The following is a 15054-nucleotide window of genomic DNA, read 5'->3' as shown; positions in this document are numbered from 1 at the left end:
TCCCATGGGCAGCCATCAGGTCTACCCCAGCCTAGGCTCACTCACCAGGTTCATGCGTGTGTTGCCCTGAGCAGAGATCAGAATGCAGACTGAATTAAAATTTTGGAAATTCGATTAGATGATGAGTGGCAATTTCTGAAAAGATGTGATTACGTTTTCTCATCTCGAAGAGCGTAATGATTAAATTTCCCCCATGGTAATCCCAAGGCAATGTGCTCCGGTGGGGAAAGCTGTGTACTGGCAATAGAGGACCCTGGTTTGGGACCTGGTCTTCAGTAAATCGAGTAAATCCTCTGAGTTTCCTCCCTCCCTTCCCTCCTTTTAAATCAACTTTATTGAAGTATAATTTACATACAATAAGTGTACCCATTTTACGTGTACAGTTGATAAGGTTTGATAAATGGATATGTTCACCATAATCAAGATATATGATTTTCCATCAGCCCCAACTTCTTTATTAGATATAAAGCTATAATGACTATTTAATTCTTCTTGAGTGAGTTTTGACAATTTATGTTTTTCAAGAAATTTGTCTATGTCACCTCTGCTATTAAATATATTGGCATAAAATCATTCATAATGATTTCCTTTTATGCTATCAATGTCCGTAGATCTTTACTGATGCCTGCTTTTGCATTCTTTATATTGGTAATTTGTATCTTCTCTCTTTAGGTAGAGATTATCCATTTTATTTTGAAATAGTTCTTTTGAAAGAACTAGCTTTTGGTTTTTATTGATTTTTTTCTATTGCTTATCCATTTTTTGTTATTTCTGCTTTTCTTTACTATTCATTCCTTCTACTTACTTTGAGTTTAATTTGCTCTTATTTTTCTAGGTTATTAATGTTGAAGTAGAGATCATCGATTTCAGATCTTTTTCTACTCTAAGCATTCAAACCTATATATGTCCCTTTAAGTACTGCTTCAGCTGCATCCCACAAGCTTTGATATTTGTGTTTTCATTATAATTCAGCTAAAATATTTTCTAACTTCCCTTTTCAGTTATTGGAAATTTTGTAATTTGTTGTTTGATGACCAAATATGTGGATATTTTCCAGATATCTTTTGTTACTAATATCTAATTTAATCAAACATTATTAGTGTGGTTTCTACCCTTTCAAATTCATTGAGATATGCATTATGGTCCAGTATATTGTGTGGCTTGGTGGATGTTCAACACGCACTAGAAAAGAATGTGCATTCTGTAGTTGTTAGGTGTAGTGCTCTATAACTGTTAATTAAGTCAGAAGGGTTGATTATGGTTTCCAATACTAATTTTTATGTGTATGTGTTTTCATAGTATATATTTTTCTCTTCCTACCTTTACCCTATCTGTATCTTTATAGTAAAGTGATTTTCTGTAAATTGTTGGATCTTGCTTTGTTACCCACTGTGACAATCCCTGTCTTTCAGTTGGAGTGCTTAGACTTATACACATTTAATGTAATTATCAACAGAGTTAGGTTTAAGTCTGTCATCTTGGTATTTGTTTTCTGTATGTCTCATGTGTTCTTTGTTCCTTTTCCTCTTTTTCTGACTTCTTCTCCATCAATTACTTTTTAGTTTTCCATTTCATTTCCTCGATTGGCTTATTAGCTGTATCTCTTTGCTTTCCTTTTTTAGTGATTTCTCTAAGATTTACAAAATGAATCTTAAAATCATCACAGAATATATTCAAATAATATTGTTATTTCACTTATGAAACATAAGTTTTACCCACATTTACTTACATATTTACCATCTGTGACATTTTTCATATCCTTGTACAGAGATGAGTTTCCATTTGTTAGTATTTTGCTTCTGCCTGAAGAACTTTAACACTTCTTATTGTACAGATTTGCTGGTGAGAAATTCTCTCAGTTTTTGTTGTACTGAAAAAAAAAATTACCTTCATATTTGAAGGATATTTCTTCTGGATATAAAATTCTATGTTGACAGTTTTTTCTTTATTTCAATACTTCAAAGATTTTCTTCCAATATCTTCTAGCTCACATTGTTTCAGATAAGAAGTCTTTGGGAATACTTATTTTTGTTCTCCATGTATAATGAGTCATATTTTTCCCTCTGGCTGCTGTTAAGACTTTCTTTTTCTCACTGGCTTTTGAGCAATTCAATTATGATGTACCTTGGTATGGTTGTTGTTGTGTTCATCCTGCTTGGGGTTTACTGAACTTCCTGTATCTGTGAGTTTACGGTTTCCATCAAGTTTAGAAATGTTTTATCCATTATGAGTTTATTATTTCCATTTCCCCTTTTTATTTTCTGGGACTCCATTTATACTATGTTAGATTTCTTAATATTATCCCACATGCCACTAAGGCGCTATTCATTTTTTTTTCAATCTTTTTCTCAGTGCTTTAGTTTGGATAATTTCTGCACCTATGTCTTCAAGGGCACTGACCTTTTCTTCTGTGCTGTTTAATTTGTTGTTATTCCCATCAAGTGGATTTAACATATTTTTAGACATAAGAATAGAACTTTTTGAGACCAGCTGGAAGTACTCTATCCTACACATATACCAATATGACTTCCTCTACCCTAGGGCTTCTACGCAGAACCACTTTAACAAGCGCTAGCTGAATTACAAGTTAGTGTTAAGCCAATCTTGATCTTGATAGTTCTAGACCTGGCCCAAGTCTTATATTAGAGATAATAGCTGACCCCAGGAATGTGAATTCTCTAGATGCTTATCCTATTTTAGCTTTTCATCAGTTTTGGTTCCTGCTCTATACACACACACCTTTTTTTTTTTTTTTTTTTAATTTATTTATTTATGGCTGTATTGGGTCTTCGTTTCTGTGCGAGGGCTTTCTCTAGTTGCGGCAAGTGGGGGCCACTCTTCATCGCGGTGCACGGGCCTCTCACCGTCGCGGCCTCTCTTGTTGCGGAGCACAGGCTCCAGACGCGCAGGCTCAGTAGTTGTGGCTCACGGGCCCAGTTGCTCTGCGGCATGTGGGATCTTCCCAGACCAGGGCTCGAACCCGTGTCCCCTGCATTGGCAGGCAGATTCTCAACCACTGCGCCACCAGGGAAGCCCCTTTTTTTTTTTTTTGAATAAAATGTCACTTTAATTGAAATAGGCTATTTTCTAAAATCTTACATTTTATTAGTTTGCTTAAAATCTTAATGAAATAATAAATAAAAATAGTATTTTCAATCATATAGTTTTAGTATTTAAAAGCCCAAGAGGCAATTACATCAGAAATTTACATATAACACCAATGCTTGCTTGCTTTATTTATTTATTTTAAAATTTTTATTGGAGTATAGCTGCTTTACAATGTTGTATTAGTTTCTACTACAGCATAGTCAATCAGCTGTACATATACATATATTCACTCTTTTTTGGATTTCCTTCCCATTTAGGTCACCACACAGCACTGAGTAGAGTTCCCTGTGCTGTACAGTAGGTTCTCACTAGTTATCTATTGGGATTGACATATATACACTATTGATACTATGCACTGAAGAATTCATAACTTGAAAAATTGCATTATGTTTAATCATTTGCATTATATTTAGACAATGTTGAACGTTCAGTGGCCTGACTTATTTAAATAGTATCTCATCCTTTCACAGTTTTCTAGATTTGGTTGTTGGAGGACTTAAGTGAAAGATGTATTATCTTGTTAAATAAAACTATGCATATAATCTTGTTAAATAAAATAAAAATGTATAAAATCATCTTATTTCCTTAAATAAATTGAGATACTTGGAAGTTGTTTTAGTGACAAACATATATTAAGCCATCACTTGCTTTAGAGAAGAAGGTGTTTTTTAACTACTCTACACACTACTTCTTAACATCGAAAAAATTTATAATTTATCATGATAGATGTTAATATTTATACAGGTATCTCGCACTTTTCAGAAGTTCGTTTTATGCCACTTTGCTATTATGAAAGACTTACATTAGTACCTGTTTACACTAAGTGAACGAAATCCAAGAGGATTTTCAGTTTTATGAAAAAAAGACAAAAAGTGAAAATAGCGTTTGATACTTGTTTTGCAGCAAGCCATTATAGGGGCAGCACACTTCCCAAGCAGGGAGAGTGGATCACCAAGCTCCTTCCCTGGGAACTGCATTCAGCATCTCATCATCAAGCCACCATAGCTTTGAACTGTATCCGTGAGCATCTGTACTTTATCTTGACTTATTCTGGGTACTCATTAGCAAGATCTGTTCTGAGGTAACTGTTTCTTGCTTTACACCATTTTGGCTTATGAAAGGTTTCTTAGGAATGCTCTACTTTTGGATAGGAGGGGAAACCTGTATTTATATATTTATACATATATACATATCATCATATCTAAGATTAGCTTTTTATATTTTATTTTATTTTTTTTAAGATTTATTTATTATTTATTTGTTTAATTTATTTTTGGCTGCGTAGGGTCTCAGTTGCGGCAGGCGGGATCTTTGTTGAGGCATGAGGCCTCTTTGTTGCGGCATCCAGGCTTCTCTCTAGTTGTGGTGTGCAGGCTCCTGGGCATGTGGGTTCTGTAGTTGTGGCACACAAGCTTAGTTGCCCTGCGGCCTGTGGGATCTTAGTTCCCTGACCAGGGATCAAACCCACATCTCCTGCATTGGAAGGTGGATTCTTTACCACCGGACCACCAGGGAAGCCCCGAGTAGCTTTTTAATAAATTAATTAATTTATTTATTTTTGGCTGTGTTGGGTCTTCATTTCTGTGCGAGGGCTTTCTCTAGTTGCGGCAAGTGGGGGCCCCTCTTCATCACGGTGTGCGGGCCTCTCATTATCGCGGCCTCTCTTGTTGAGGAGCACAGGCTCCAGATGTGCAGGCTCAGTAATTGTGGCTCACGGGCCTAGTTGCTCCGCGGCATGTGGCATCTTCCCAGACCAGGGCTCGAACCCGTGTCCCTTGCATTGGCAGGCCGATTCTCAACCACTGCGCCACCAGGGAAGCCCCGAATAGCTTTTTAAATTGTGACCAAAAATCTTGTTTGTGTGCATAAGGGTTTTATTATGCCCAGAAATAGATGAAATCTGACACTTAAAATAACATTAAAGACAAAACAGTAAAGAACTCCTAAAATGTGGAGTTTTTAACTTTATAAACCACCAAACATGCAAATTCCTCTCAACTTTGTATAGAAGAGCTCTAAAAACAACTGTCTTTATAATAAAGCCAAAAGTCCTCCTCTCTATGACCAGGATAAAACACTGAATTAAGACAGGGTTAATGCATTACAATTTGATCAATACCATATAGATCTAATGTCACTCAATTTTGAGGCGGGTCTGTATGAGATGACAGGCAAGAGGCATGAAGAGGCGGGCAAGGAGGGCATGAAGCCTGGAACTGTGTCGCCATTTAAGTGAGTGTTGCTAAAAGGTGGAGAGTGACATATGTGGAACCTAGAAAATGGTACAGATGAACCGGTCTGCAGGGCAGAAATTGAGACACAGATGTAGAGAACAAACGTATGGACACCAAGGGGGGAAAGTGATGGGGGTGGTGGTGGTGGTATGAATTGGGAGATTGGGATTGACATGTATACACTAATATGTGTAAAATGGATGACTAATAAGAACGTGCTGTATAAAAAAATACAGAAAAGAAAAAAAAAAGTGCTGCCCAGACACTTAAGATTCTCCTTGTTCCTCTGAGTCCTGGGTCCAGCTAACATGGGACTTGATAAATGATAAAAAAGTTGTCATCATTTCCTTTTCAGAACCTACATGCTCCTTCTCATCAACATTTAAAATACTTAAGACTTTCCTGTACTTTAGGGAGAAAAGCCCTTGACTACAAAATTCCCTTGAACTGGCAGGAAAACTTTTTGAAAAAGTTTTCTGTATTTCCTATTCTCATTTTCCATTTTTCAACTCTTCCAATACTGCTTCCACCACTCCAATAAACTGCTCAAGTCAACAATGACCTTTTTACCAAATATAATACATGGTCTCATTCCTTATCTATCTTTTAATCACATTTGATCCTGTTGACCACACTGTACTGAATTCCTGAATTCCACGAGACCACTCTCTCCTGTTTGTTTCTTTTCTCACTAGCTTCTCCATAAGTTCTTCTCCCTTTGATAATTTCCTAAACATTGGTGATCTTTAACTTGCTTGGGTCTCATCTTTCCTCATTTTCTGAACTCTACCAGGGAAGTTCATTAAAAAAAAAAAAAAAGGTGGAAAGAGTGGAGAGGAGAAAGCCCAGGAGAAGGTGACAGAGAGCCGATATGGAGGAGAAGGTTAAGTACTCACGTGGGTTAACGTCCAGCCAGGATGCCTGGATGTCTCCAGAAGGAAGGAGATCCCGCATTTGACAGACAGTCCAAACAGCCCTCCAGCTCCGGCCACTTGCCTGGGATCACGATGCTGTGACCAGCCTGTCTGCCTCCAATGTCGGGCAGGCCCGGAGGGCTGGGGGCGACCCCACCCAGGGTCCGCATCCACGACACTGCCGCCACCTCCTACTTCCGGGATGACGCCTGGCACCTGGTGGTCCTGAAGACAGCGCAGGACGGGGGCATTTCCCCCAGACAGAGTCTGCAGCTGCAAAGTTCCAGAGGCTCCACCACGGGCGCCCCCCGAGCTGAGCAGGGCCTGGGGACACGGGCTGCATGGTGACGCCGGCACGGAGAAGCGGGTCTTCCTGCTTGTGGATGCGCAGGCCCCGTTCGACGTGCTGGACAGAGACATACTCGACGGGCCCTCCACACCCGCCCTCCGCTGGGCCTTCATAAAGTGACCGTGTTTCTACAGAAGCGGACACAGGCACCGCGCGAGCCGAGGCGGGCGTGTCCTCTGCCGGGTGTGCGCGCGCAGCCGCGTCTCGCCCGGCCCCGCGCGCCCCGCACCTCACGTCGGCGCCGCCACCCACGCGCCTACAACTGAGCTGGGGCCTAAACGCAGGCGGACGCCGCGCCCGAGCTGTGGTCGCAGCGCTCCAGACGTTCGCGCGCTGCGGCCCGAGGACCATGGGCCCGCCTCTGACTACGAGTTCATTAAGTTCTTTGTCCACTGGCGGCGGCGGCTCTGTGGGCACAGCCGCGAGTTCCCGTAGCTGGGCCTGGGGCCCCTCGTCCTGAGGAGATTAGCCGGCGCGTTGAGACCTTCCCGGAGGCCTTCGGGTGAAGGACGGCGCGACCTTCTCACGGTAAGGACAGGCCTGAGCGCCTCGCGGGCGTCACTGCCTGTGCCGTCCTGCTGTCTTGGGAAGAGGTTCCCGGGGCCCCTCGCTTCCGCTTCCGGCTGCCCTTCCCGTCAGTGCGCTGGGGGCTGGGCTAGGGGCTCGGCTAGGGGCTCAGGGCGCCGGTAGCCCAGGTGGCCCTCTGCTGCCCAGGCGCGCCCGTATATCAGCAATTTATCAAGCAACGTAACATGCTAACTCGTTTTATCAGACAAAAAATAAAAAAATAAAAAATTTTAGATTTTAAATTTTGCATCTCTAGAAGTCCCACTTGGTTCTTCTTAATATTTTCTGTCTCTCCCCAAGACATTTGTGTTTTTCTTTACACACTTGAACATATTTATAATAGCTGTATTAACATTATTTTCTGATAATTTCATCATCTTTGTCATTTCTGTGTCTGTCTTGATTTACTGATTTTCCCCTTGATTGTCCCATTTCCCTGCTTCTTTGTCCAGGGATTATTGGTGGGATGATGGAGGGTGTGAATTGATTGGGAGCTGGATTTTTCCTTTTTCGCCTTTTAATGAGTTTGAATTTTGTTTTGGCAGGTATTTAACTAATTTGTGGATCAGTTTGGTTCTTTTTAGGCTGTTTTTAAGTTTTATTAAGGCAGCCCGAGGGTAACCGTTATTTTAGGGTTAATTTAGCTCCACTTCTAAAGTATGGCTCTTCTGGGGCCCATACTAATGTCCTGGTGTTCAGTGTGTTCTCTTCGGTGTAGCTGGTTGGAATGCAAATGCTCCTACCGCTACGATGAACTCTAGAAATTGTTCAGCTTTATAATCTATGATAGTTGTTCTAGGCCTGACTTTGTGGAAATTCACCATATATATATATATATATATATATATATATATATATATATATGCCACTTAATATTCAGCAAAAATTCAAGGGTAGCCCTATTCAGATCTCTGAAGCATTTTCTCTTTGTAGCTCTGATTTCTCCAATACTTTGTCCCATATGTTCTAACCACTTTAGCCTCCCTGGATTCACATGTCTGTATTCGCAATTCATTGAGACTGCCATGCTCTGCTTGGGTTCCCTTGTCCTGTGTCAAGGTCCAGAAACTGCCTGCAGGAAGAAAGCTGGCCAAATTGTCGTGCTCACCTTACTTGCTTTTGTTCTTTCAGTGATTACAGTTTTAAACTGCCTATTTTCCAGTAACTAAAAACACTTGTTTCATACATTTTTGTCTAGGTTTATATTTGTTTACAGTGGAAGAACAAGTGTAGTACTAGATAATTAAACTTGGATGGAAGTGAAAGTCCTCTGAGTCTATTTCTTATTCAGTAAATTATAGGTTCTAACAATATTTGCCTGGCCTATTACACTAGATGGTTGTGAAGATAAACTGAGATAATGTACATGAAATTGCTTTGTACACTGTAAAGTATTATACAAGCCGGAGGTATAATAATAACAATAACAACAACAATAACAATCATGATTAAATAAATCAGGAAGCACTTCAGTAAGACACAGCTCTTGGTGATTAAAGAATTACAAAGAAATACCTCCAATCTAGGGAGTTACGATATATACCTTGAAAGTCCACAACAAAACAAGATGGCAAATAGTATATGCCATATAATAACATTATAGCTACTCAACATTGAATACTTAAGACATGCTAGCTAAGTTGTTTATAAACATTACTTCATGTAACCCTTGAGAATCTTGAGAGGTAGATATTAGTATCTCTTCTCCACAGATCAGGAAACAAGGTTCAGGAAGGTTAAGTAACTGAGAAAGTTTACGTAGAATGTGCTAGAGCTGGAATTTAGACATATAGTTGTATCTTGACTCTCCATTAGGAGGTTAGACCATGAGTTTTATGAATTTGGAAGATAAAAAGAGATGTGTTGGCTTGAAGGCTGCGTGAATGCTTTATACAGGAAGTGGGAGTTTAGATGGATCATCGAAGAAAATTTAAATAAGAGTAAATAGGAATCCAATTTTAGAAGAAAGGGATTACAGAAGCAAAGAAATAAAGATAATGTGTTTCAGAGACAGTAACTAGAGTAATTTTACTAGTTTGTAGGAGTAGGAGCTAAGGTTGCAGCCACATTGAGTAAGATGGTGATAAATTAAGTTTAAGATATTAATCCATTACTTCGATCTTAACATATCTTCAAATGTAATGCAAGTGTTGGTTGTTATTCTTGTTACTTAAAAAAATAGTAACCAGTGCCAACATATTTGACTATTAAGTGCTTTCCACAGACATTATTCCATAATCTCGTAGTCTTACATAATATCCATTCGTTTTTTAATATCTATGACTGTCTACTCTGTAGTACGCGTTGCACTAGGCATGGAGGATATAAAATTAAATCTGATATTGCTCCTGCTTTCAAGGAATTCACAGTTAATTTTCAAGTGGGAAGGTCTGTCAAGCAGATAGAAATTTAGGGGTAGAATTCTGGAGAGAAGTCAAGGCTAAAAATGTAAATTTTGGAGTTGCTGACATGTGCATAGGGAACCTGTGCATCTAGAAAGAAAAACAGTGGTGAGATTTAAGGGAGCAAACAAGAGCAGCTGGAACCTTTAAAAAAGTCTCTGAGTCATACACACACACACACACACACACACACACACACACACACACCTATTTTAGCTAATCTTGCACTAAGGAGGTAGTGAGAAATTTTACTTTGCGGTCACAGAGTAATTATTACAATATGCACATTCCCTTGAATCGGTGGAGTAGGGAAATGTGAATCATTTTCTCAGGACTCTCACTCTTGGGGTAGAAGAAGATAGCTCATTTCCAGAGGTAGAGCTGAACTGTACTCAGTGTATTTGGGACTCATCTCCATTTCTTCAGGAAAAGATTTTATGGGGAATTAATAGCAATAAAATCTTACCATCCACATATGACATACCCAGGGATTTCTTTATCCAACCCTATATTACGATGGAGCAGACTGTGGGAGGGTTCTGAATAAAAGGACTTGGGAGATCCAGGGGCCCTGAAACCTGCTGCAGAACTTGGCCCCTAGCCAGGGATCCTGGAGGTCATAATCATTAAGAGTAGCCAGTGAGGGAGTTATCCCCACAGGGATGCTGGGTGAAGAGATGTTCAGTCTGGGACAGAAAAAGTGAGGCGAGGCAAAGGTGAGGGCCAGAACACTGGGGAAGGCCTGTGATCAGGATGTGGGAAAGACAAAGGGATGGAGTGAAACAGAAGATGAGAGCAGTTTCAGGAAAGTGTTGAATCAGAAGATGAGGAAAAGAGATTTCATCAGAATCAAATACGGCTAAGTGAAAGAACACAACAATCTTTATAAAGATCTTAGATCCGGCTTTTCAAAGTCATTAGCAAAATTTTGGAATATAGTTTCTGATCTTAACTTTCTGAGATTACCAAGGTGTTTTGTTAGCTGCCTTTTTGTTTCAGAAAGCTGATCCTACAGATCAAATCAATTTATATATATATATACATATAAACTAGTAATAAGCATATTTGCTACTTAAAGATCATCTTACAGAGATCAATATGGGAGAAAAGAGGTTAAATATTAATGCATATGTAAGTTTATAACAATTGATAAAAGCAAGTTCAGGTGCCTTCTCTGTCCAGAAGCCAGTGGCTCCCCTTTGTCTGTAAGCCAGAGCACTCCTTCTTCCATCTGAAAATCAAAACCCTGCCATTTGAGCTTTGTCTCCCAGGACAATGACCCTGAACCCACTTATTCTTCCCACATGTGTACCTTTGCTTACCCCTCCGCTTAGACTTTCTTTGACACGTTCATTCAACAAGTATTTAGATGCCTTCTGTTTACCAGGTAAGGGGATTACTATGGAAACTAAGATGGCAGTGGTCTCTGTCCGTGTGAAGCTTGACATCTTGTGGGAGAGGAAGACATTAAATAACACATATAAGCTGTGTACAGAGGAAATTGATATAAAACTATGAAGGTTAAATAGAAAGAGCTGGACTCAATTTGGGGTAGAGGGGGAACCCTAAGCTGAGATCTGAAGGGTATGTAGTAGTTAATTTGGTAAAAGGTGGGGGAGGTGTTGGAGGTAGAGAGAACAGTGTGAAGGGGCACAGAAGAAAAGAAGAAAACAGCACAAGATGAGATAGTGAGGAAGGCAGGGGCCAGGTTTTGCCACAACCTGGGCCAGAATGAGGCTTTGATCTTTTTCCAGCTGGTAATTGGAAGTAACTCAAGGATATAAGCAGAGTGATTACACAGTCATATTTATGTTTTAAAAGATCATTCTGGGGCAGTATGCATGAATAATAAAATTACTTTTGTATAACAGCAATGGTAAATGAAATTTAAAAGAATTATATACCATGACCAACAGGGGTTTGTTCTGTGATGAAAGCCTGGTTCAATATGAAAACTAGTCAGTGTAATCCACCATGTTAACAGGTTAAAGGAGAAAAGTCTCATGATCGTATCAATCAATGGAGGATAAGTACTTGACAAAATCCGATACCCATTCATGATAAAAACTATCAGCAAAATAGGGAAAGAGGGGAACTTCCTCAATCTAGTAAAGAATGTTCATAAAAAAGCCTATAGCTAATATCAGACAATGGTGAGAAGCTGAATATTTTCCTTCTAGGATGGGGGACAAGCAAGGATATCCACCATGACAACTGCTGTTCAACATAGAACTGGAAGCTCTAGCCAGCGCAGTAAGGAAGAAAAGGAACTAAAAGGCATATGGATTGGAAAGCAAGAAATAAAACTGTCCCTATTTTCAGATTACATGTTGTTCCACATGGAAATCCCAAGGAACGTACAAAATAACTCCTGCAGCTATTTAGTGAGTTCAGTATAGATACAAGGTCAACATAAGAAACCTATTGTATTTCTATATACTAGCAATTAACACGTGGAACCTGAAATTAAAAATACAATACTATTTACAATTCCTAAAAAAAAGAATAAATTACTTAGATGTAAATCTAACAAAGCATGTACAAGATTCATATGCCAGACAGTGATGAAAGAAATCAGAGGAAACCTAGATAAATGGAGAGATATTCCATGTTAATGAATTGAAAGACTCAACATAGTAAAGATGTGAATTCTCTCCAAATTGATATACAGATTAAATACAATTCCTATCAAAATTACAGCAAGAATTTTTGTAGATAGAGACAATATTTTTCTAAAATGTTCATGGAAAGGCAAAGGAACTAGAACGTGTAAGACAACTGTAAAGAGAAAAAATAGGCCTATACCCAACAGGCCCCATAAGAATTAGGGCTTCCAGGCCCCTATCTGCAGGGCAGCCCAAGGCAACAGGTCAGGCGTCTGTTCTGTGCTACTGTTATGGCATCTAGTGAGACCAGTGGTGGTGGCTCTAAAGAAGAACTGAGTTTTCTTGAGGAGCTGTAGGCTCAAGAGAATCAGTTCTGTTTTTCCCGTCATCTTGGTTTTGTGCTTTGAAATCTGCCTGAAATTTTAAATATTTATAACGTTCTTTGCATAGAAATTGTGTCTCTCTCTTTGGATGTAGTAATCTGTTTGTGTTTTTTGTTTATTAATTCATTTGGGGTATGTTTTAAACACTTTACCATGAAATAATTTTAGTCTTATAACCAAATTGTAAAAATAGTCCCAGAAGTTTTCACATGCTCTTCTTCTAGCTTCCACGAATGTAACCATAGTACAAGGACCCAAACCAGGAAAATAAAAACAGTACACACAATATCTTTGATCAGTTGGCAGACCTTATTCAAACTTTACGAGTTGTCACACTAATGTTCTTTCTAAGATCTCGGATCCAAGACAGCATCAACAATTGCGTTCAGTTGTTATGGCTCCAGTCTGGGACAGTTCATCAGTGTCTTTTTGTCTTTCATGACCTTGATACTTTTTTTTTTTTTTTTAATTTTTATTTATTTATTTATTTATGGCTGTGTTGGGTCTTCGCCTCTGTGCGAGGGCTTCCTCTAGCTGCGGCAAGCGGGGGCCACTCTCCATCGCGGCGCGCAGGCCTCCCATCATCGTGGCCTCTCCTGTTGCGGAGCACAGGCTCCAGACGCTCAGGCTCAGCAATTGTGGCTCACGGGCGTAGTTGCTCCGTGGCATGTGGGATCTTCCCAGACCAGGGCTCGAACCCGTGTCCCCTGCATTGGCAGGCAGATTCTCAACCACTGCGCCACCAGGGAAGCCCCGACCTTGATACTTTTGAGACCTGTCTCTCAATTTGAGTTTTATCTGATTTTTACTCATGGCTAAATTCAGTTTTGCATGCTTCTCCCTTTTAGGCACTGGGTCTTAGAAGCTTGGGAACAGGAATGTATATACTATTCAGTCATTATGAGCCTGTGTTCTTAGTGAAGGGCACATTCATTTAGAGGAAGAAGAATCTGCTTCTGGTTCCACCTCTAGAGCTATGAAATTAATTCTCAATGCAACTAATACAACACTTATAGTTCACCTCCTGGGTTTTCATAAAATATTTTTTCAGGCATATGAACTTTAAGTGTTATATTGTTTAATGTGCTATTTAAAACAGCTAAATACCTGGGGTGTCAGTTCTAAATCCCTATCATTAGTCAACATTAATTCACAAAGAACACAGCTAAATCATCAAAAACTAATGCGTAGACCAATTATTGGATCCACTGAAATTCCTAAAGACTAGAGTCACCCATAAATAACCTCAGAACATAACAGTTCTTTAGGCCAAATGCACCAGCAACTAATCATGGGACATGGAAGGACTGACTCTTTAAGAGATTTACAGGCTGGGTATCATTACTAACATCTCCAAAACAGATATGAGAGGCTGACAGCAGTTAAGAAGTTCTTTCAAGCTTTTAATTCAAATGCCACATGAAACCTATAACTGGGCCAGGAATCAGAAGCCCAATTCCAGTTTCCCAACTTATTGCCGTGTCACCGTAGTCAAGGAACTTAACCTAGCTCATTCATTTATTCATTTTTGGAAAATATGGAGTGTCTTCTGTGTGCTCAACTCTATGCCAGGTGCTGGATATCTTATGTTGAGTCAAAATAGATAAAGAATCGCCCCAAAGGGGTAAGGAATAGTGCTCTAGGTGGGGGGAACAGCGTGAATAAGAGCCTTTGGCAGAAGAGAGCAAGGGTTCTGAAAAAAGTCTACTGTAGCTGGATGGCAGAGAAAGAGGCAAGCAGGGTTGAAGCTGGGTGGGGAAGGGCAAGGCCTTGGGGAGCATTGCAGGCATTTTAAGGAGTTTTGTCTCACCTATCTACCTATCTATCTATCTATCTATCTAAACTTACACTATTACTATTAAAAAGATGTTTAAGTGATAAAACTGACAGGACCAGGAAATAAATTGAGTATATGAGATAAGCAAGAGGTACATTTGTATGTGTTTGAATTCTTATTTGCAAACAATAGATAGTGCCTCTGTCATATTTAAGTTGAAAGGAATTGACAAGAAGGGTATTGGCAGAATGAAGTTCTCCTTGGAGCCAAAATGGAGTAATAGCGACAAGATTTCCCCTCCTGCCTGAAACAACTAAGAAATTAGAAAAAATATATGAAGCAATGGATTTCAAGATGTTGGACATTAAGCAATGAAGGACAGTTATCCCTGAAAGATGATAAAAAGAAAATAGGAGATAAGCCTTACAGATGCCCCACCTTGCTGCCTTGAGAGTTTCTAGGCTACAGTGCAGGGAGGAGGAACCACCTGGACACCCTGAGTTGAGGAGGTGGAGCTTCTAGGGCGTCCAAGGTAGCTAGAGTTTTCAGGTTGCAGTACCAGAACGGAGAGAGCTGTACAGAAAGATAACTCTGGAGGTATGCATAAGGGCCCCTTGAGTATTCAGATGAGTACTGAGCAGCACTCATGGTTACAAACATTACCTGAGGCCAGAGAATGAACTCCTCAAAGGTTAAAGGGTGGTTAGAGGAAAC

Source organism: Balaenoptera acutorostrata, chromosome 10 (genome assembly GCF_949987535.1).
Source record: "Balaenoptera acutorostrata chromosome 10, mBalAcu1.1, whole genome shotgun sequence".
Classification (NCBI taxonomy): domain Eukaryota; kingdom Metazoa; phylum Chordata; class Mammalia; order Artiodactyla; family Balaenopteridae; genus Balaenoptera; species Balaenoptera acutorostrata.
This window is presented reverse-complemented; position numbering follows the sequence as displayed.